Source organism: Psittacula echo (genome assembly GCF_963264785.1).
Source record: "Psittacula echo genome assembly, chromosome: 24".
NCBI lineage: Eukaryota > Metazoa > Chordata > Aves > Psittaciformes > Psittacidae > Psittacula > Psittacula echo.
In genome coordinates this window covers 4,238,388-4,261,287 of record NC_137759.1, presented here as the reverse complement: position 1 = coordinate 4,261,287, position 22,900 = coordinate 4,238,388, and positions in this window count along the sequence as shown.

Here is a 22,900-nt window from a genome sequence, read left to right as displayed (position 1 = left end):
CTCCTCCTGCCAAACCCCTCCCCTGCATCCCATCCCTCTCCAGAAGGTGCTGGGACTTGGGGAAGGATGTGGCAGCCCTCCAGGGACAGCACCACGCGCATTGCTCTCACCTCCATACATCCCAAGAAAACCATCCCCAGCCTTTCTATGACCCTGGTGTTTCCTTCCTGCTCTGGGCAGCATCTCCTGCTGGAGCCGTTTCCCTTTGCTTGGATGGGTAAAGCTGATGATGCTCCTCGAGCACGTGGGCACTCGCACTCTGCTGAAGGTGTTGGGGGCTTCCAGCATCCCGGCTTTCTGCTGTAGTTACAAGTAAATGAGGGTTGTGACCTGCTGCAGAGGGAAGCCCCGGCTGTGCTCGGGAGCAGCTCGTTTCCATGCTAATGAGGCCTCTCCAACAGGAAAGACGTGGCAGTGATGGATGATGCTGTGCTCCCAACCTCCCTCCCCAGCTGCTGCAGAGCAGCCTTGCCTCCTGCATCCCTGCTCGCCTTGGTCACAGAGGGAGCCTGGACCCGGGTCCCTCTGAGGATGCAGCCACAGGGGATCCCTCCCTACCATCAGTAGACAATTTGGGGTTATTTTCCATAAGGAATTCCTTGCCAGCCCTCTGGCAGGGATCAGCACATGAGCACCATTGCTTCAACACTTTGTCATGATTTGCCTCTTTCAAGTAGAGCAGCCTTGGAACAGCTTTTACTTTCCCAAAACCAAGGCTTTATTTCATCTTCCCATCTAATTCACCTATGCGCAGCATCCCAGGATGTTAGTTAAGGCTTAGTTGGAAGAGTTCCATGTGGCTGTATTTTCTCGCCAGCTTTCATAGCCCAACATCAGACAGGCCATTAACTCAAGCAGCGAACCTAATGAGAAGAATTGGTCTGATTTTGTCAGAATGATTCCATTTTGCTTCAGTGTGATTATCCCCGAACACAGACAGCTCTCCACCAATTCCAGCTACTAAACCTTGTGAGGTCCCGCTGCTGCCGCACCTCTCTGCGTGTTTTACAGGTGTATTAAACCCTCCCTGATTGATTTCTTTGTATGTACCATCTGTTCTCAAGATCAGCGGAATATGGATGCTCCATAGATGCTCACTGGGAATCTACCTGGGCTGCTAAAGAGAGAGGGCACTACTTACATCCAAGTTGCTTCCCCACTTCATGCGCTCTGTAATTCCTGCAGTGTTATTCCCTTTGCCTTCATAGTCTCATCTGGGTTTCTCCTCACAGCCCTGCTTTTGTAGCTCTGATTCAGTACCTTGTGCTGTCTCCTCAGACTTGTGTGCCTCAGCTTTCCATCACTCTTTCTCTGCTTAAATCTCTAATTTCCCTCGTTATTCCCCACGGATGGAGGTCTCTTGCTCTGCGTTATGGTGTTGCCTTGAGGGTGAGGTTCCACAAGTCATCTGAAATCAAGTCTTTAGCTCTAATCCCATGCCCATTATGAGCACTTCTTTCTAGGAGCGTGGTGTTCTCCCTTCCTATGGCAAGTAACCAGGGCTTGTGTTCATCACCTCATCTCCTACTAAGCATATTTCATGGCCCAGTTTAGGGAATTGATCCATGTTGACATTCATTCATTAGCAGACCTTGATAGAAAATCCATCTCATGACCCTCGGTGGTGCTCCTTTTGCTGAACTCGCTTTCACCCAGAGGCAAACCCCTCCTTTGACCCTTTCCTACTCAGCAGCTGCCTTCTTGGGGACCTTGCCTTGCAGCAGAGGTCCAGGCGGCATCTCCATGTACTTGTGTTGCTTTCAGACACTGCCTGTTTCTGATGGTGAGCGATGGTCTCTTTTGAGTCTGTGGTTAATGTCAAGACTATGCTGGTGCTCAGAAGTAAGGTGAATGCATGTGCACTGGGATGCATGGCAGGAAGCCTTATGAAGGCACGGAGAAAGGAGCAGAAACAGGGATGGATGAACCTCCTGGGGCAAGCACAGGCCAGCCTGGAAGCCTGCCTGGAAGCAGGAGCGGGGCAGGCCAATGCAGGGAGGCAGCAGCTGGGTAGGGAGAGATTTTCTCTGTGTTCCCTTTGCCTTTCCCAGTGTTATAAATTCAGGTCCTGTCTGGACCCGGAGACTGTCTGCAGGCCAGAGGGCACTGCGGCTGCCAGCAGACGTGACGGGAAGCGGGGTGAGATGGATCCTCTGTGGTGAGCCAGGCACAGAGGAAGGCTCTGGAAGGTCAAATGAGCCCCAGGCTGGGGTCCCACCGTGTGCTCACCCTTAATGAAGGCAGGGGCAGCTTTGGAAGGGCAAAAATCCCTCGGGAAGGGTACATGGGGCAAGCAGAGGGCTCAAGGCTGCACAGAGAAGCGTCTGCCTCGCTAATGGAATGAGCCTCCAGCTTAATGCAAGGCAAATCCTGACATAACTGAAATAAACCATGTCCAAGTGGAACTTCTTCCCAATTACAATTCATTAGCGAGCCCTGAGCTGCGGGTCTGACCACAATCAATACTCAGCTGGGTTAGAAGCAATTTGCATCCCTCCCTGGGGACCTCAGGAGGAGGCAGGTCCATCCCATACCAGCATGGCTGGAGCAGAACCTACCTCCAGAGTGGGGTCCCCCGTGGGTCCCAACTGGCTTGGACCCCTGTGTATGGCACAGGGATGAGGACATGGTCCTCCTTCCCTCACCTTGCCCCTCCATGGTGTGAGAAGACACCCACTGTTGGGGTCTTGGTGTGATTTGAGGTGGGTTGGCCATAGAGGACACGAGCTCCTGGCAGCTCCCCACATACCCTCTGTTTGGAGGAGCTGTTGTAGAACCATAGAATGGGTTGGGTTGGAAGGGACCTTCAAAGCTCATCCAGTCCAACCCCCCTGCAATGAGCAGGGACATCTTCAGCTTGGTCAGGTTGCCTTGGGAAGGCTTCTGGGCATTCTCCATTGCCATGGCCACTGGGTCAGGAGGATGCAGTGGGGCCATCGACTGCAGTGGCTGGGACATGGCCCTCTCCTCTACCCAGGTTATTTGAGGGCTTTGGAGATCAGCGATGGGGCCAGAGGGCTCAATCCTGCTCTGGCCAAGAGCTACTTTTTGCCAGTGAGTGGGGAAGTGCCTCCTTCTTGGAAAGCCAAGGTCACCCCATGGAGCACAGCATGCCAAGGGGGGCTGTGGACATGTCACTGTTGCCTGCTGCTCCACAAGCACTGTCCCTGCAGACCAAGAGCCACTGCAACCTGTGGTGGCCTGGCTGCCCCTGGGTAGTGCTGGATCCAACTGAGGGCATTGAGCCAGCTGGGTCTACAAATGCTCCCATTGAATTCATGGACAAAGTCTTTAAGAAGTGGTGGTATCTCCACTAAAGAAGGCTTCAGGCCTGGATCAGATGGCTTTTGGCAACAGACATCTTGGCCAGTCATAAGTCTTGGGCAGCATGGTCTAGCGTGAGGTGTCCATGTCCATGGCAGGCGGTTGGAACTGGATGAGCTTTAAGGTCCTTTCCAACCCAGACCATTCTATGGTCCTATAAGTAGGTACCTGGCCTGCATCACATAGAAGGTCTGACTAAATGATCTGCTTGTCCCTTCCAGCATCTCCACCATCAAGATGTAGGAGCGGTCTTGATACCCTGAGGAGCAGTGGGATAGATTGCCATCTCAGACCTTCTCCTGCTGTTATCTCCAGGCACTGAGGGCTTTGCCCTGCTGTTCCTGCTGCCTTTGAGCTTGCAGTGTGTGTTTGCAGACCAAACACTTCTCACAGAAGATTTTGTTCAGCCATTTCCAAGTTTTATGCTTGATTTTGATCAAGTGTGGCACTCGGGATAGTTCTTGAACGTGTCCCCAGTGACTCCTGTGGTTCACTTGGTTGTCTGTTCCTCCACCAAATGGCACAGATTGGGATGCAGCCCGTGCTGCCAGATGCAATTGTCCTCTTTGGACTCTCTGGCACAGGCTTGTTTCTTTTCAGACTTTAGCATACAAAATGTTCACTGCCAAATTACAGCTCCGAGGTAAGCGCTGTGCCAAGAACAATGCCTCAACCTCATTTAAGAACAGCTCATTAGAGGTGGAAGTTTGGGGCAGGAGGTGTATTTCATCTCAGGAACGTACCTGCCTGGCGCAGGTACAGCTTTATGGAACAGAAGTGTTGTGTGCTGCCTCTCAAGACGCTCATCTGCCAAAGCCTCTGAGACGGGTTCATTCTGGTGGTGAATGACTCCAGAATGATTCTGGAGAATCATGGAATGGTTTGGGTTGGAAAGGACCTTAAGATCATCCGGTTCCAGCCCCCTGCCATGGGCAGGGATGCCTCACACTAGACCATGGCACCCAAGCCCCATCCAACCTGGCCTTGAACACCGCCAGGGATGGAGCACTCACCACTCTTTGGGCAGCGTGTTCCAACCTCACAGCATCCATTTACACACGGATAAGCTCTGCGAGCACAGAGAGGTGGTTCCTAGCGCTCAAGGCGGGTTTGAAGGCGCACGTGTGAAATGTGCCGGCTCTTAAAGTGCGGAGTCACCACGGAGACATGAAACCTGATCAAAGCAATGGCCACCCTCCTCTTGTCAGCTCCGCATTATGATCTGGGCAGCAGCTGCAGATGCCATCAGCAATTTGCTTTCCAGAGGGAAAGTGCTCAGCGCTTCCAAACATCACATCCACGTTAAAGTGTCTAGAGGCAGATGCCCAAACTGAAAAGCATCCTCGCCCAAGCTCAAGCAGGTTGGAGCATGTGGCCAAACACGCTGCAGCCAGGAGCTGTCAGCAACAAGGCACAAAAAGCTTGCAGACGCCTATGGGAAAACTCCCAAGGATGTTCTGGGAACGGAGAGAGGGGCTGGAAGGGCCTTGGAAATCCCATTGGGACCCAGCACATCTTGTGTTCCCCTTTAAAAGCCATCCCACTTCCATGTAATATTTGTACTGCTTGTTTGCAGAACAACTCTTAATAGACAAATGACTGCAGATTAAAAGATGAATACATTAGTTTTCTTTTGTCCTTGATCTAAATCTTGTATTTCCCTGGTATGCTTTCAAGTGATGTGTTGTATACAACAGCTTTCCTTCATCTTCACTCTGCTGCTGCAATGCTACTAATTGGTAACTGGAGCTATTTGATGGCATTTACGTGTTATTTTGAAAGAGAGAAACATCCCCAAAATGCCACATTTTAAAAATACAAATGCAGCAGAAACTGAAGGAAACCATTTCCTTAAAATACACTGAAAATACGCCGTGGTTTTGGAAGACTCCTTTCTCCCAGGAACGTTAGCTCTTGGAAAGGATGCGGGGCTGAATCCTAACATCCTGACAAGCTCTAATTGCGGCGAGGTCTGTAACCATGCTCTGACTGCCCAGGCAGGAGCAGCTCCTCAGCACGCACTGAAAGCTGCCTGGGAACATGTGCCAAGCGGGTGGAACGCGTTTCCCTGCCAGGCCCACCTCATGCCTGTGTGTGTGGGATGGTTGCTTCTCCCGATTCGGTTGGCATTTGGGTTGCATCCCCATCGGTTGCTGTGTGGGTCTGCGTGGAGCACCTGCCCTGATGGAGATGAGCTCCCGCAGTCTCTATTGACACCATCAAGTCTGATTTCCCCGGTAACGTCTTTACATCCTCTGACATGATCTGCTGTAACCATAGAGACACAGCAACACTTTGCCACGGTTGGGTTTGGGTTTTTTTCCCCTCTCAGATGCTGTCAGCCTCCTTGGGTATGCGACGGCTCGGGCTGTTCCCTGAGCTCAGCGTTTGAAGCAAATACAAACAAAAGCTTCTCTTTGCTCTGAGCATCCCACTGCTGGGAGGCAAAGGGCTCTGCCTCACCAAGGCCACCTCTTCCCATTTAATGAGAAGCCAACAATGAACTTCTGCCCCGGGCGTTGCTTTGAGGCAGCCCAGAAGCTTCCCTGCTCTTGGGAAGCCAGGAGGCAGCCTCAGGGCAGGATGGAAAAGGGGAAAACCTGGAGAGGGGCTTGGGATAAGGGCCTGTAGGGACAGGCCAAGGGGAATGGCTTGAACCTGCCAGAGGGGAGACTGAGCTGAGCTCTTAGGCAGAAGCTCTTCCCTGTGAGGGTGCTGAGGCGCTGGCCCAGGGTGCCCAGAGAAGCTGTGGCTGCCCCATCCCTGGCAGTGTTCAAGGCCAGGTTGGACACAGGGGCTTGGAGCAAGCTGCTCTAGTGGAAGGGGTCCCTGCCTGTGGCAGGGCTTGGAGCTGGAGGAGCTTTGAGGTCCCTTCCAACACAAACCAGGCTGGGATTGTGTGATTCTATGATTCCTGCACCTTCTCCTGAAGGCTGTGCAGACCCTGCAATGCCTGGAGGATGCAAGAGGAACCAGAGGAGGGGAGCAGGATGGGATTTGCTCTGTACATACAGTGGTCACTCCTGCCTTGGCTTCAGTACCAGCGCCAGCCTCCAGACCAGGCATGGGAACTCCTTTGCAGCATCACAGCCTGTTCTTACCCTCTGTGGCACAGATGCAGCCACATTACTCTGGGATCATCTCTTTTCAAAGCAGATCCAGGAGCTGCATCCACGTCCTCTGCACCCGGGCAGGGGGAGGCACAGCCCTTCTGTCCCCATAAAACCAAGCGTGCCCCTTTGCTGAGTGCCCAGAGCATCCTCAGGAGGGACAGTTCCCTGCCAGCGCAGTTGTGGCTTCTTCCAGACGCTGGTCTGGGAGGGTTTCACATCCCTCCTTGTCCCAGTTCATCTGGGCATATCCAACAGCTCCCGTTGGCCAGAGCAGGGGTAACACTGGGCCCCATGGGCCCAGCACCCAGGCAGTGCTGGAGCTGCTCTGCAGGAGCAAAGAGCTCAGTTAGCGAAAAAGGACTTAGCAGAAGGTGCCTGTGCTACCGTGATACAAAGAGCCGGGCACAGGCCGCTGCAGTGACCTTGCCTGGGCACAGCTCAGGCTGCCAGCACCCAGTGTCACAGCATAACCCCCACCGGTCCCCAGAGCCAGCATCCCCCAGGAAATGAGCTGGAGGGAAGGAGGAGCATCCATTGCCGTCAGTGGTGGGTCCAGCACTGCTGAACACTGGGCTGGGTCCTGCTATAGGAGCGTTAGAGTACCTGTGTGTGGGACACAGGCCTGCAAGCACAGACTGAGCATCAGCAGGAGCTGTGTTGACCCGTCCCGTCCTACCCACCAGCAGTAGCTATGGCTTTGAATGCTCCTCTAACACCTTTATTGCTCTGTGCATGTATTCTGTACCATTGCAGAGGACAAGAGTCCAGGTGACACAATCCTGCCTGAGAAGATGCTGGAACAGGACACAGGAACACAGGAGGCTGGGGAGCTTGAAGCCTCTTTAGGCTGAAACAGAGGAAAGCGGACATGGTCATTCTCACTGTGTGCAGGAAGCCAGCTCTGGTGCATTGCTCAGGAGAGCAGGAGGGATGGATCCAGGCAGGGATGGCTGCGGTGCAGCAGCAGCAACTGTGCTTGGCTGCAGGGATGGTCTGAGGGTGCGCTGGTAGCACCTCGCTCGGGAGGACCTGCAGCTCCATCACTGCTCCTGTCTCTGCTATCACCCCCTGCTGGCTCTGCAAGTCCCCTGCAGACGCCCCAGTAGGACAGGGGAGCTCTGCTAATCTTTGATAGCCAAGTGTGCTCCCAGCTGTGAGCTGGTGCTGAGCACAAACAGCAGCAATGCTGTAACAGGAATGCATTAGACAGGGATCTTTACCTAACTGGAGAATCCTGGATTCCTCCTGCAAACTGTCTACTTCAAGGCTGTGGTCCCTTCCCCAGCATCCCTTGGCTGCAGCTCCTCTCTTGCCCCTCTGCTGCCCACAACCTCCTGCTCCGACCTCTGGCAGCATCATCACCCCTTTGGTCCCACAAGCACTGGGGCACTCCTCACGCACTGTCCACCTTACACAGCCACCCCTCCTCATGGCACCCTCCCTCAGGACCACCATCCTCCTCACAGCACCACTCCTTGTGCCCCCCCCTGCACCCTCAAAGTGGACCCACAACCTCCCCTCACTGCTCCCTGCTCCACAAGCCCCTCACCTCCCGTGTCCCCACAGTAGCCCACCAGTCCTGCATCCCTGCTCCTGTGCATCCCCAGTGCCGCACCCCTATCACCCCAAGGCCATACCTGTCCCCTGCATCCCCACATGGGACTGCCATCCCCCTGATCACCCTCCACGCCCCTGCAGCTACCTCACCCCCCCTTAACCTCCCTGTGTTTCCACAGCAGCCCCATGTCACTATTCCTCCCTGCAGTGGCCCCCACTGCATCCCCAAGGTCCTCCCACAGTACACACCAGCACACACCCACTGCAGCCCCCAGCCACCCGGGTGGCCTCCCCAGGGACCCCGTAGCATCACATTCCCCTGCATCCACATTCCACACACCCCTCCTCATGATAGCACATCCCTTGTGTGCCCCACACTTCCCTCATCCTCAGGGTACCACACCCCCCTGCAGCCCTCCTCAACCCCCTGTATCACCCCAACATCCCCTGCATCCCCAGGGTACCACATGCCCCTGCAGCCCCCCACATCCCCCTGCAGCACCCCAACATCCCCTGCATCCCCAGGGTACCACATGCCCCTGCAGCACCCCAACATCCCCCTGCATCCCCAGGGTACCACATGCCCCTGCAGCACCCCAACATCCCCCTGCATCCCCAGGGTACCACATGCCGCCGCATCCTCAACATCCCCAACTCCCCCCCACTCCTCCCCTGCATCCCCAGTGTCCCACCCCCCCGGGCACTCCATCCTCCCCCCCTTCCTGCATCCCCACGTTATCCCACCCGCCTGCCAACCCCTACCCCCCCTCCTCATCCCCACCTCCCCCTCCCGCCCTCCCCTCCTCCCAGCCTCTGCATCCCCCCGTTCGCACCCCCCTGCATCCCTCCACACCCCCCCCCCCGCTCCCAATCCCGGGCCCCACCCCGGTGCCCCCCCCCTCCTCCCGCAGCCCAATCACGGCGGGTCGGATGAATTCAAACCCCGGCCCCGCAAGCGCCGGCGGCGGTTCCGTTCCGGGAAGCGGTCGGGGACGGGGCCGGTCCGGATGGGCTCGGGGAGCCGCGGAGCGCAGGTGAGCGGAGAGGAACCGGGGATGGAGGGGGGATGCTCCCGGTACCGGCTTCTGCGTGTCCCGTTCCTCCCCCCCCCCCCTCGTTCCCGGTGTGTGTGGGGTTCCCAATGAGCCCTGGGAAGATGGGGTGTGCAGGGGATGTGTTTGTGCTCCCGAGGGTCTGTTTGAGGCTGGGAAGGGGGGTTTGGGCAGGAATAGCGCTCCTAAATGGGAAAATCGGGTGGGGCATTGTGGGGAAGAAGTCGGAAACAGGGAATTTCTGCGGCTGCTGCAAACGCGCTGATTTTGGAGTTCTTACAGCAGGAAGAGATGGGGGGGGTGTCTGTGGAGCACCTCTTGGGTTGAGGGGCCTGGGGGATGCTCGGGTGTGGGGAGCCAGCGCTGATCTGTGAAACTTTTGACTTAAATCGGGCTGATTTCTCCCTTGTGGGGCTGTGCGGGAGCAGGGGAGAACGGCACCGAGACTGGGGCAAAGGAGCCAGCCCAGGCAGCCCCACGGAGGAGCTGGGGTCATCTAAACCTCAGCCCCCTTGGGAAGAGTTGAAGGTGCGGGAAGTGCCCGTGTGGTGCTGGGAGTGCCGGTGAGCCCTGCCCGTGGCAGAGGGAATTCGGCTCTCCTGAGCCCTGGGCAAGCCGGAGGCAGTTTTTGGTGCAGGGCCTCATGTTAAACATGAGGATGCAAGCTGCTTGTAGTGGCAAGTGGGGATGTGACAATGGCTGGGGGCTCCCCAGCGCTTTACTCCCATCCTCGCCTTCCTGCCATTCCCAGGGATGTGCTGTTTGATCCCAGCTGTAATGATTTTTCCCCCAAACCAGAGGAAGAAAACCTTTAGGCTGGCAGGGCAGACCTGTTTGCAGTGCATGGGGATGCACTGTCTGCTGGACAAGGCTCCCTTGTCTCTAAGCACAGCAACCTCATCACCCCAAGCTTTGCTGTGTTAACACAGAGCTCAAGGCCTCCAGCCACTTCAATACCTTGCTTGGGGCATGGCTCTTGAGCTGGATGGAACCACCCCACCCAGCAGGAGCCTATTGTCCCAGTAAAACCCAGTTTGGGGCTAAGTGGGCAAGGCTCCTGCAAGATAAAACCCAGGGGACGTGGTGGTGTTCCTTGCTGTTAGTGTCATTGGGAGCGTGCTGGTCCTTGGGTTTGCAGCTGGGAGGTGGCAGAGTTGGAAGCATCCTTTGGTTTTGCTGTGGGTGGTTTTTGGTAGGGCTGGTCCATGGGATGGGAGGTGGGGAAGGGTGTCCTGGGTCCTGTTTTGTCGTTCCTCTGCTCTTGCCTTCAGCAGCGCAGCCCCAGCCTGCTCCTTGCAAAGCTCTGGGTGAGGCCATGCTTTTCCCTGAGCTCCAGGGAACCCCTGCGGATGCGCTGTGGGATGAGTGCTCAGGATGCTCCCCATGGCGCTGGGAAGGGAGAGACCTGGCATCATCCCTGCAGGCTGCATGCACATTGCACGGGCGAAATGCCCAACCTGCACATCCCCCTGGAAAGCCTTTTCCAGGGGGATCAGGGTTGTGCTGCGGGATGCACAACCTCGCTGCGTGCTGCCAACCGGCTCCATAGGCTGGGAGAGGCTGGTTCTATCCTCACCATGCTGCTCACTTGTTGCAGGTGGCACAGGCTGGGCCATGGAGACCAAGTCCTGCTGCTTCCCCCTGTGCTTCTGCCAGAGAACCTGCTCTTTTGTCCCTAGCAGTTGGCAGCTCCACTGCCCTGTCTGCAGCGTGGCCAGGGCAGCAATCCCAGTCCTCAGTGGGGATGAGGTGGGCTGCACACCAGTGACCAGCGCTCCCTCGGTGAGGACAGGGCTGGAGCAATGGCTCACAATGGGAGGATGCTGGGTTATAGCAGCAGACCTGTTCTATTGCCTCTGTGCTTTCTTCAGGGGTGCTGATGGGGGTGGCATCCTCCGGCTCATGGCTCTGAGCTACCTCCTATTGCCAAGTAAATCCTGAGCCGATGTGTTATCTAAAGAGCTGCTCCCAGGAAGAAACCCCTGTTGGGCTGCCGGGAGCCCAGGAGCTCGCTCGGATTTTACTGCAAATATTCTCTACAAAGTAAAATTGATGGATCTAAATGTAATATTCTGGAGGGGAACTTAATGGCCATTAGGCTGCTTCTTTCCAGCTTTGAGTGCGGAGCTGCGCCATTTAACTGAAGGATTAAAGGCATAAAGATAAATGAAGAGGCTGCCAGATGGGTGGAGGGTGGCAGGGGGTGGCTGCTCCGGGGCATGAGGCCAGGCAATGGAGAGCAAGGACCTAGAGGCTGCAGCAAGGTCTGTGGCAGCAGCACTTGTGTAAGGAGGAGCTGCTGCCTGTCAGGGCAGAGCTGTAGTGACCCAAACCTGACCAGTGATGTGGACAGCCAGTGTGTGCCCAGGCAGCCAAGAATCACCCAGCATCCTGGCCTGGATCAGCACCAGTGCAGCAGCAGGACCAGGGCAGGGATTGTGCCCCTGCAATGGGCACTGGTGAGGATGCACCTCGAATCCTGTGTTCAGCTCTGGCCCTTCACTACAAGAGAGACATTGAGGGGCTGGAGCGGGGCCAGAGAAGGGCAATGGGGCTGGTGCAGGGCCTGGAGCACAGTGTGATGGGGAAGGGCTGAGGGACCTGGGGGGTTCAGTGTGGAGAAGAGAAGGCTCAGGGGGACCTGATGGCTCCCTAAAACTGCCTGAGAGGAGGATGGAGCCAGGAGGGGCTGGGCTCTGCTCCCAAGGAACAGGGATGGGACAAGAGGAACCGGCCTCAAGCTGCACCAGGGCAGGTTTAGATGGAGCTGAGGAACAATTCCTGCCCCAGAGGGTGCTCAGGCATTGGAACAGGCTGCCCAGGGCAGGGCTGGAGTCAACGTCCTGCAAGGGTTCACACCCCGTGGAGATGAGGCCTCAGTGCCATGGGTTAGGGGTGGCCTTGGCACTGCTGGGAATGGTTGGACTGGATGCTTTTAAAGGTCTTTTCCAACTCGGCTGATTCTGTGATTCTGTGTGGGTCTGAAGTGGCCAAGCCTCCATGGGTCAGCATCCTCAAATTCCCCAGTGTTGGCTCTGCTTTCAGCAGTGTTCTGCTTGTGGCTCTCAAGCCTGTGGTCCCTTCTGGGGACACGATTCAGCCCCTGACCTGCTGCCCAGCATTGTCCTGGTGCCCTTTTGGTTGCGCTGTTGAGACAAGCAGGGCAATTCCTTGGGCTGTGCATGTGCCAGCAAAGCCAGCATAACCTCTGTCCTGGCCTGTCCCTGGCCCCTTCCAGGCTCTGCTGTGGCTCCTGGAGCTGCTGAATGGTGTCTTCCCTCCTTAGCTGGTTGCTATTTAACTGGCTTTGAAGCAGTGCTTAGCCCCGGTTCAGGCATGTCTTGATCAGTCCCTGCTTGTTGCCATCAGGCCAGTTCTTGTTTGTGCTTCCCCAGCTAAAGCTGGAACATGTCCCTGCCTCATGCATGTGCTGGTGTCCATATGAGTGTAAATCAGGGCTCTCGCCTCCCCTTCTCTCTCCAGCATCCTGCAGCCAGGCGCAGGCCAGCAGCACCCCATGTACCCCTGGGGATCACGGCCAGCCCTTCCCTGCACGTCTCCATCCCTCTGGGCTCACTGCAGCAAGCATCCTTCCTGCAGGGCTGCAGAGTTGAGCTTGTGGCATTTCCCTTCTATTGAGCTGGGAAGGGGCAGTGCCAATCCTGCTGCAGCCTTTGCCACCCAGCGAGGTGCTCACAGCATCCCTGCGGTCAGGAGTGCACTTGTCTGAGGCTGAAGCTGGTGGGGAAGCTCTGGGGGTCCCTGGCTGGTTGCTGCTGCTGCTGGCTCTCGTTAGGCAAGAGCAACCCCAACCCAAAGCCCCTTTGTGGGCCAGGGGCTGGCCTTGATGGAAGGGCATTTCCCCAGCGTCCCTGGTTGGGCAGCTCAGATCCGTGCTGATTCACAGAGGTGCTGCAGGGTCCTCTTGGAGACCTGGATGTGGGCGCCTCACACCCTGCACTGTTGTCGCAATACAGTTGCTCAGCACCCGCTGAGCGGTACCCAGCCCAACCCCAGCAGCAATCGGTCCCTTCCAGGTAACTGCCCCAGTTTCTATACTGGACATGATGTGCTGCGGGATGGAATAGCTCTTTGGCTAGTTCAGGTGTCCTGTCTCTGTCATTCACAGAGCATGCGACTCGATCACATCTAGGACCACTCCGCATAGGCAGAAGGTTTCTGTTGTGTGGGGAAGCAGGATGCTGTGTTGAAGCTGGGACATAGCTGGGGTGTAGATCTGGAGCCTGGGCCAGGATCCAGTAATACAGACATAGCTGTGGATATTAATGGCCTCTCAAGTCCTTATTTGCCATTCTCTTCCTATCCTGGCGGGGCTTAGTGCCTACTGGACCTCTACATCCCAGACACTGAGGAAGAACCTCCTTTGGGGAGGGTTTTTGTACTCTAAACCACTGTATTTGGAAGCACACTTAGCTGCTGCTTGAATTACCCAGTTAATGGAAGCATTTAGGAGCAGAAGGGGGTTGAGCAGGGATCATTGTGCCCACAAGAGAGCGATCACTTGAGTCCATGGAAAGGAACAAACAACCCCTGGGAGCTCCAAATTAGGCAGAACATCATTTACTGAGCTTTGCTTTCAGCCCTGGTTGGGCTCTGAAGCACTAAATGCTTCTGAGCTGCATTAGAAGGCTGTAGACCAAAAGCAAGCTCGCTTCTCCTCCCACATTCCAGGGGTGTCACAAGTCACATGCAGGGTCTCTGGGAGAAGGGAGGTGCTGTGGGCATGGGATGCGGTTGGATCTGGCTTGGCAGTGTGCTGGTGCTGTCCTTGATCTGCCTGCCCAGCCCTGCTGCTCAACAGGAGGTGCAGTGATGTGAGTGCAAGGAGTTCGCTGCCCCTCTGGGTGGGATCTGAGGGTTAAACTGCATCAGGTCTGGGGCCTCAGAGCTGGGGGGCTGAGGAGTCACCTTTGGGTGTGATGGGCTCTCAAGGATCTTGGTCGTGTCCAGGCCTGCGTTAACCCTCCTGTTCCTTGCTTGCTGCAGGGGCTCTGAATGTGCAAGGTGGCAGCATCCACTGGCACAGCAATGGATGTAGTGCCAGCAGGACGGGGATCCCTTCAGCTCAGGGAGCCATGGGGCAGTGCTGCTCACAACCGATGTGGCTTAAGGCTGTTGGGAAGGGATTCACCCCACAGCTCTGTGAGCTGATGGTCATCTTCAGACTCCCTTTAACAAATGCCATGGGCTGGAGCAGCCTGATAGTAACCTACAGTGGGTTGGGTTGGAGGGGACTATAGTGCGGTGGTGCTGCAGTGGGGACAGGCACAGAGGTGTGGAGGACACTTTGGAACAGAAGGTGTTTAAGTGCTGGTGCTCCCCAGATTTGGGGCAGCACATGTTCTCCTGCCCTTCCTTAAGCAGTGTGGGCTTTGAGAGCAAGGACCTGGGGTTGCTCAGCCCCATTCCTGAGCATGGACACCTTAGTGGTGTCCCACTCTTTGAGGTCCAGGTCATGACTTAGCTCTTCTCTGCCTGCTCATCCCCGTCTGCCAACGGTGCTGTCTCAGAGCATCACTGGTCAGTTAGCACCGAGGCAGTGGTTGAGGGGTAAAGGGGTGATGCTGGCCATAGGAATAGATTCCTAGCTGCTGTTTCTCTCAGGGTTGGAGCTGTGGCTTGATGGCTTTGGGGGGACAGGGCAGCTCTGTGGGATCAGGAGTCTGGGGTGGTGGGAGTTTGTCCTGCCTGCAGGAGGCTTGGAGATGTTGCCCACACATGTAGGGGTTGGTGTCCGCACACCTTAGTGCCAGTTTTGCAAGGGAGAAGGGCATGAACAACCGGATCTCCCATCTGGCCTCCAGTACGGAGATGCTGGAGATGCCAACGCTCCTGTCACACTCATCCTAGGTGTGGGCTGTGCTGATCTCATCTTCAGGCTCTTTGGTGAGATCCAGGAGCAGACTGTCCTCATCCCTCCTCAATACCAGGGGCTCCTCCACAGAGCCCAGTGCATGGGGTGCAGCTGGACTTGGGGGCCAGCCCCACAGAACTGGATGATATGGGAAATGCTCCTTGGCTTGGGAAATACCAGTTGATGCAGAGATGAGTTCAGAGGCCCCTTTGCTGGAGCAGATGGTCTGCATGGCAGATTTGGGACTTTGTCTTTCATTGCATTGCGTATGTGTGCTAATGAAGGGATTAAGGCCTGGAAGGGTGAGCAGGGCAGGCCAATTTTTCCTTGCCTATTTCAAGGTCTTGGTTTTATAATATCCCTCCTCTCTCATTCCCCTCCCTCATCCCTGTTCTCCACCTGGGGCAGCCTCCTGGTTTGTCCTGCATTGGAATGGGGTGATGCTGATCCACCTGCTGGGTATGGACCACTTGCCCCACACTTCCTTCTCCCAGCAGCTGGCCAAGCCCTACCCATTGACAGAGGGCCACAGGGACACTGAATGAATCTGAGCACGGAGGTGATGGAGGAGGAGCAGGGCACAGCCTCTGTGTGCAGCACATGGGCTGCAAACAAGGCTTGGGGGAAGCGTCAGCTCCAATAAGCTCAATGGGGAGGTGGATGGTGACTGAGATGTGCCATGGGTCCAGTTACACCATTAGACCTGGTGTTTGCTTGGTGGAGTTGACATAAATGACAATGGAGACTGGAGCTGGGGCAAGAATAGAGCAAACCTCAGCAGATGGCAAGGGAGAGAGCATCATCTCTATCAGCCAAAGGAGTTCTTGTTCTGGAGGTGCCAGGGTTTGGGTAGAGACCGTGTGTCTTTGGGTTATGATTCTCTTTTCCAGTAAGAGCAGTCTTGGAGGAGGCAGCAGGACTCGGACCAGCCACGCATCCCGGTGTGCCAACATGCTTCCAGGAATGAGCATGGGGATGCATTTCTCAGTTGTTATGTGGCAGGGAAGCAAATCCAGAAGTGATGACAAGTGCTTGGCATCGTGATGGCACACAGTGTCCTGGCACAAGGGGCCTTGTGCAGTTAGCAAGGGGAGTACAGACAAGACCAGCAGTGCCCTGTGAGTTTAGATGCCTGGCACCTTGCCGGAGCTTAGCTCAGTGGCAGCTGGCCTCGCTGCAGCCCGAAGGATGGGATGCGGGTCTCCATGGAGCGTGGTCCTTCTCCCGATGTTCTGTAGCTGCAGACAGGCAGCCCTCGCTCCTGCTTGTCCCTGCCTGTTCCTGCTCTGCACACACAGCATGAGGCTGGCACAGCGGATGTGGGAAGGGGGAAGTGTTTCAGCAGTGGGCTGAAGGAATAGGGCGTCTTTGTTGCCTGTGGCTCTAGTTCTGGAGATGCTCTTGCCTCCCACTGCACCTCGTGCTCTGCTTCCCAGGCTCACAGATACAGGTTTGGCTCTTCCAGAACATGGGACTGATCCTGAATTTCACCTCCCCGGTGGGGGATGGCAGCAGCCACAGGACTCGGGATAAAAAGCACCATGACCCTCAGCAAAGCTCTAACAGCGAGAGCTGAGCTTTGGGAAAGGGCTTCGGGTGACAAAGCCCACACAGAAGGAACCAGCCCACAGGAGCCAAGTGCCTTTGATTGCTCTGAACACACTGGCTCCATGGCAGGGTGCCCCATGGCTCTGGTGATGTGGGCAGCCTCTATCTGCTGGGGGTCTGGTGGGCAGCCTTGCATCAGGGTCTGTGATTGTGACCCAGGTAAGAGAGGGCTTCAGCCACCCGTGTGCTGAGCTGCAGGGGTAATGTTGCTGCTCTGGTCCCCCACATCAGGGTCGCTAGCTCTGAGAGGAGAGCAGGGTAGCTTTGTTTCCCCTTATATTATATGGTGAATTCCAGAGCTGCAGAGTCCAGCTGTGAGAGCTGCAGTGGGATGCAGAAGTAGCAACCCTTTCCAGGTCTGAAGGTGATCTTCTGGTGCATCCAAAAGATCCCCAGGGTTCATTAGCACCAAAATATGTGCAGATGAATATAACAGGCAGCATCAAACATCAGGGCTATCTTTTGTACTGCTGAATAAGCTCACAGTAGGGATTAGAGAGCCTTGCCCTGTGCTGGGTGAATGTCTGAGCTGTTTATAGTCACTGGTACAAAAGCAAAGTCCTGGGCCTCCATTAACACTAAAAAGCCATCAGGCCAGGCAGGAAGGTTGAGCCTGGCTGTCCTCTTTGTGTCACTCATCCCACCATTCCCTCATGGATGCATCCTTGGCCATGGTGTCACACTGGGGAGGTTGTGGGCAGTTCTGGCTCCAGCTGGGGTAAGGAGATGACATTGGGTCAGAGGGATCTGCTTGAGCCCTTGTTGTGATCCATGGCAGTGCTGTGTCTGTAGTGGGTTCATGGTTGCCCAAGTACAGGTTGGGCTAAGGGAGTGCTTCAGATGCTGGGAACTGTGGCCAAAGTGAGATTTGATGAGCACCTTCCCTAAGGGAAGCAGAAATGGGATACCCTGGCTTCCTGCAGCCTGCTGTCTCTTGCTGCTGATGGTAGATAACATTACTTGAGTTAGTAGCAATCTGCTCCAGTCACGAGAACAGCATCGATTTACACAGGCTGGAGACCTGGCATCGATCTGCATCTTTATCAGCTCATCTCAGCTGACAGGAGCTGCAGAGAAGCTCTGTCCTGGGGATGCTGCTGTTGGTTGCTTCAGCCCCTCAGGTCTTTGCCTGGTCCTGCAATGTCATGCTCCTGCCTGCAAAGACTGGAGGGATGTTCTCCAAGTGAAAGCTCTTGCAGGGGTTGCAGTTTCCCCCCGTTAACCCTGCAGGATGCTAAGAGTCAGGGTGCTTTGTGGAAGATGCAGACCAATTCCAGCAAGGCTTTGCCTTCACTTTTCTCCCTCCCTCTCCTGCTTCCATTTGCCTCTGAGCTGGAGGGGTGGAAGGGATAAATCCCAGAGCATTCAGATGCCAGCAGCAGGGTGATGGCTCTTTTTGCCTTCGACATTCCTTAATGAGAACAATTGGCCCATGCTGGCTTTTGAAATCTTCGTTGTCCCTTTGAATTTGCCATTGTGTGGGGATGCTCTGATGGAAAACGCTTGTCGGGCCCTTCGCAGAGGAAGCTCTTTAAGGCTCTTTCAACAACTCACTCTTTGCGGGGCCCTGGCTGTGCAGTTTGCTCTGCCCTTCCTGGCTGCTGGTTTCTGAGTCTGGCAGGAGCCACCTGGAGCTGGATCAAAGCCGTTACTGTCTGTTCGGATGGATGGCGTAGTCCTCTCCAGTGAAGAAGTCCAAGCAGGGCTGGACTTCTCATTTGGAGAGCAGGAGCTCCTCAACTGAATAGCAGGAGTCCTGTCCAGTTTGATGGGACCCTGCCTCTATGTGCTTTCATGAGTGTTCCCCTCTGCTCAGCAGTTGCTTCCCTTTAACTCCTGGCTATGCCCTTTCTAATGCAGCCCAGGACCTAGATACTGGAGTCAGGTTATAGACGAGTTCCCCAGCACTGTGGCTTGTCCATCTGAAGATGCCAGCAGTGTAGAGCAGGCTGCAGCCACCTATACCCTGAGCTGTGGATGCTCCTATCCCCACCACAGCCAAGATTACTCTGGAAGGATTTGATTGCACCAGACCAGGCTGGCTCCTGGGTCCCTTCCAGTCTTTGGGTTCCTTGTCACTGAGCAGAAGAGTGACAAAAACTCCCCAGGAGCTTGTGCTTGGTTTTGCTGTTAACCTCAAGCTGAGCTATGGGGCGAGAAGGCAGAGTCCTTGCTAGGAAAAGCATCCTGTGCAATTCCTCCTTCTTCCTTCTCCTCCATGCTCCTGCCTGCCAGCAGACAGGAAGCTCAGAGCAGCAAAGGGGGTTGGTTTCACAGGTTGCCATTGCTGGAATGGAGAAATGGAGCAGCTTTGGGCAAAGCTGGAGTTCTCTTGCCAAAAATGGCATGAATAATTCAAGTCCTCAAGGAGGTGTTTGCTGATTTGGAAGGATTTTTGATGCAAAAGGCTGACGGGTACCACCTGAGCAGGGCAATGCATTCATCTAATGCTGCCTCTCTTAATGTTACCTATTTCTATGATTCTGTTCTCCACTGAAGCTGCAGTTGAGCATGCTGCCTGGCAGGTGCTGGGCTTTGGTGGTGATGCCACTGTCTGAGCAGGAGGCTTGCCCAGAAATGATCTCATTTCAGCCCAAGAGCAGGCAGCTCCAGGCTCCAGCTCATCCCCTCTGACCCCAGGACTCATCCCTTCTGCACAATGTGGTGCAATCCAGCCCTCTGTGACTGTGTCCCAAGCAAAGCACAGTCAGCAACCCATAGCAAGCAGGCTTGGGGTGGGATGGGATGGGATGGGACGGGACGGGATGCGGTGCTCCTCTTGCAATTGTTATCTTCTTCTTGGGCTTTCCCATATTCCACCAGACCTGAGAAATATGCTTAGAAACTGGGAAGTGATGAAGAAGTGTGGGAGCAGGGAGCCTTGGCAGAGTTTTTTCTGGGTGGCCTGGTTCCCTGCTGGAGATGCATCCTTCTGCAGAGCCCTGTGTGTTCCAAACATCACTCCCACCCAGCTGCAGCAAGCAGCAGGACTTGAGAGAGTTAAGAAGGATCAGGGGGGCTGGCAGAACGAGCTGGATTTGATTAGCAAAGAAAGGGAGCGAACCCTTCCCAACGCATAAAGCTGTTATAAAGTGATCAATTGTTCTGTGCGTCTGCTGGGACAAGATGAGAAGTGATCAGCTTAATCTGGAGGTAATGAGATTTAGGCTAGAGATGAGTGAGATGGAGATGGGCGACAGAGTTCTGGGACAATCCACTCCAGCTGAATTTTAACAAAGCTCCGGGCTGTTCTCAGCATCCTTGGGCTCATTTCAGTGCTGGGGGCAGGTGGGTTTTGGAGATGCTCATGCTTTCATCTTGTTGGTGCCAGCTCTACATGTGCAGACGCACTGTGCTGCAGCATGCCAAGGGAGCCGGGCCGCCTGGGGTGGGCAATCCAACTCCTGCATGTTTGCAGCCACCATGATGGAATTCGGCTCCATCATCGACAGAAACCACAGAACAGTTCCGCTTGGAAGGGATCTTAAAGCTTATCCAGTTCCAATCCCCTGCCACGGGCAGGGACACCATACCCAGGCACCAGTCTGCATGTTGCTGCACATGAATGGTGGCAAGCAGGACAGCAAGCCAAAGCAACAACTTAAAATCACTTAATTGCAGCAATGGATTTCTTTGCAGTAGCTTATTTGCCCACTTGCTAAATAATTAATATGAGAGCCTGGTAATTAAATGCTAAGGCCCTGATTCGCTTTGCATTGTTTAAAGTTCTATTACTATTTAAATCCAAGAAATTACCAAGTAATTTAATTACCAATTAGCAGTAATACAGTTACTTCCCATCTTACAAGCATTAGTCAGCATTTATGTGCGTTTTTTGCACAGGGCATAAACACTCGTGCTCTTTCTTCAGCAGCTATCTTGTAAGCTTATCAAGCATTTGTGCTGATGGAAGGCCTGTGGCACATCTGCTTTTAATGGCTATTCAAAACATGAGTTAAAATGCAGATCCAAAGGCACAGGCTGCCTGTGGAATGTGCCCAGCTTTGTTCCCCATCTTCCCCCTTCCTTTCCCTGCTGAAGGTCCCATGAACACCAGTCCCTGCTGCATGTAACTCACACTTACAAGCTCTTTTGCTGTATATAGCCTTGGGTGCACTGGTATTGAAGGTCCTAGAGCTAGAGAACAGGCCTGAGCATCCAAGATGTTGTTTTCAGGTTAGGAGTGACAAATAGGCTAAAAAGGCATTTTCTAATCCCTGAGAGCTGAGCTTGTTGGGAAAGGCCCTGGAGGAGGCAATGAGATGAGCTGGGATGTTTTGAATTGTGCAGAGGCGTCAGGAGGAGGGTGAATAAGATCGAAGATGCAGGGACTGAGGAGGGCCATGGAGATGCTGCGAGGGCTGGAGCAGCTCTGCTCTGGAGCCAGGCTGAGAGAGCTGGGCTGGGGCAGCCTGGAGAAGAGAAGGCTCCTGAAGGGGAGACCTGAGAGCAGCTCCAGTGCCTAAAGGGGCTGCAGGAAACCTGGAGAGGGGCTTGGGACAAGGGCCTGTAGGGACAGGCCAAGGGGAATGGCTTGAACCTGCCAGAGGGGAGACTGAGATGAGCTCTTAGGCAGAAGCTCTTCCCTGTGAGGGTGCTGAGGCGCTGGCCCAGGGTGCCCAGAGAAGCTGTGGCTGCCCCATCCCTGGCAGTGTCCAAGGCCAGGTTGGACACAGGGGCTTGGAGCAAGCTGCTCCAGTGGAAGTGGTCCCTGCCCGTGGCAGGGGTTGGAACTGGATGAGCTTTAAGGCCCTTTCCAACCCAAACCAGTCCAGGATTCTATGACTGGAGCTCCCAGTCTTAAGGAAGGCTGTCAGGAATTAAAAGCCATGCAGGTCTGCTGGATCAGATGAGGGATTTGGGTGCAGATCAGCGGTGCGTTGCTTTGGGCTGTGTAGGCACACTGAAGAGCGCATGTACTCACTGCGGGTGGGTGGGAAGGAGAGGATGCATGTGGATGTATGCAGAGATGGGGGACGTATGCATACGTGTTGCATGCCCGCATGCCTATGGAGGCTGTGTGCATGTATGGTGTATACAGCATGTGCTGGGAGTGTGTGTTGGGGGGTACCAGGGGTGTTTGGGTAAGGGACTGTGTCTGTGTTTGTATGCTATCCCCAAGAAACAGTGACTGCTTCTCAGCTCTTCCAAAGGGAGCTTGAGGGATGTGCTGAGGTCTTGCTCCGATGAACTCATCATTAAACATTTGTAATGAGTCACACGCTCCCAATCAGGAATACTTACTCAATGTCAGTTCATTACCCAGCTTCTTCCAAGGATTTACTCATAGCTTTTGATACGGGAGCAGGACAGGCCACATTCACAATGCCAAAGCAAGGCTGGGTCCCTGTAAGGCAAAGTCTCTGTGGCCCCTTTCTAAGGGCTTCCATGCTAGGGTGGCCTCTGCTAACTTCATCCCTTCCTAACCTGGGCCGCTGTGTCTGACCCACTTATGGGTGCCTACCTACAGGGCATCTTCCCCACTTCTGGTGGACCCAAGCCTGACCTAAAGTGGGTCCTCCAGTCTCTCAGTGATAGTGCTGGATGAGGGCTTGCATTTCCTTGGTTCCCTATGGATGAAGATTTCCTGGCACTCTTTTCATCAGCATCTTAATGTTTTGGTCAATATTTTCCATGGGGAAAATGTTAACTTGGAGAGAAAACCAAAATGCTGTTCTGAATGAAAGCCTTCAGCTTCAAATGCTAATTCAGATGAGAGGATTCTGCTTTGTGCAACGTTTTAGCACAGTGTTCAGTGCTGGAGCGGGGACCAGTTTTGTTCCTGTTAATGATGGGAATGCTTCATTCTGGGAATCTCCATGGGGAGATGTTTACCTCCCATTGGGATGATTTCACTGCGATCTCTGAGGACCTCAGCCCTGTCCCCAGACGTATCCTTGTCCCGTCCTCACACTTCTATTGCATTCAGAGATGTCTAGAGCAGAGAATGTATCTGTAGCCTAAAGAGGGGTCTGGATGTGGCTCTGAGCTATCCAAGGCCCCAGTTTACTGAAGGAATCAAGTCATCACTAATAATAGTCTGCCAGTTTCCATTAGCCTGGGTCGTTTCCTTCTCTGAAGTGATAATCAGAAATGTGAGATGATTCCTTTTAGCTGCTGAGTTCAAGCAGCTCTGGTGAAAGCCACTTTGCTTTGCACCCTCCTGGAATCTGAGCAGCAAAGAAGGGACTGGGGCTTCTGGGGGAGACAGGAGAATTGCTCCTGACCATGCTGCAGGGTGGTGGCATTGCTGAAGGCTTTAACTGGTTCTCCAAGCTCTTGGAAATGAGTCCCCTTGGCTCTGGCACCTCTGTCCTTTCTGCTGCTCCCTCATTTCACTCTCCAGTGGAGCTCTGCTCCTCACTTGTGTT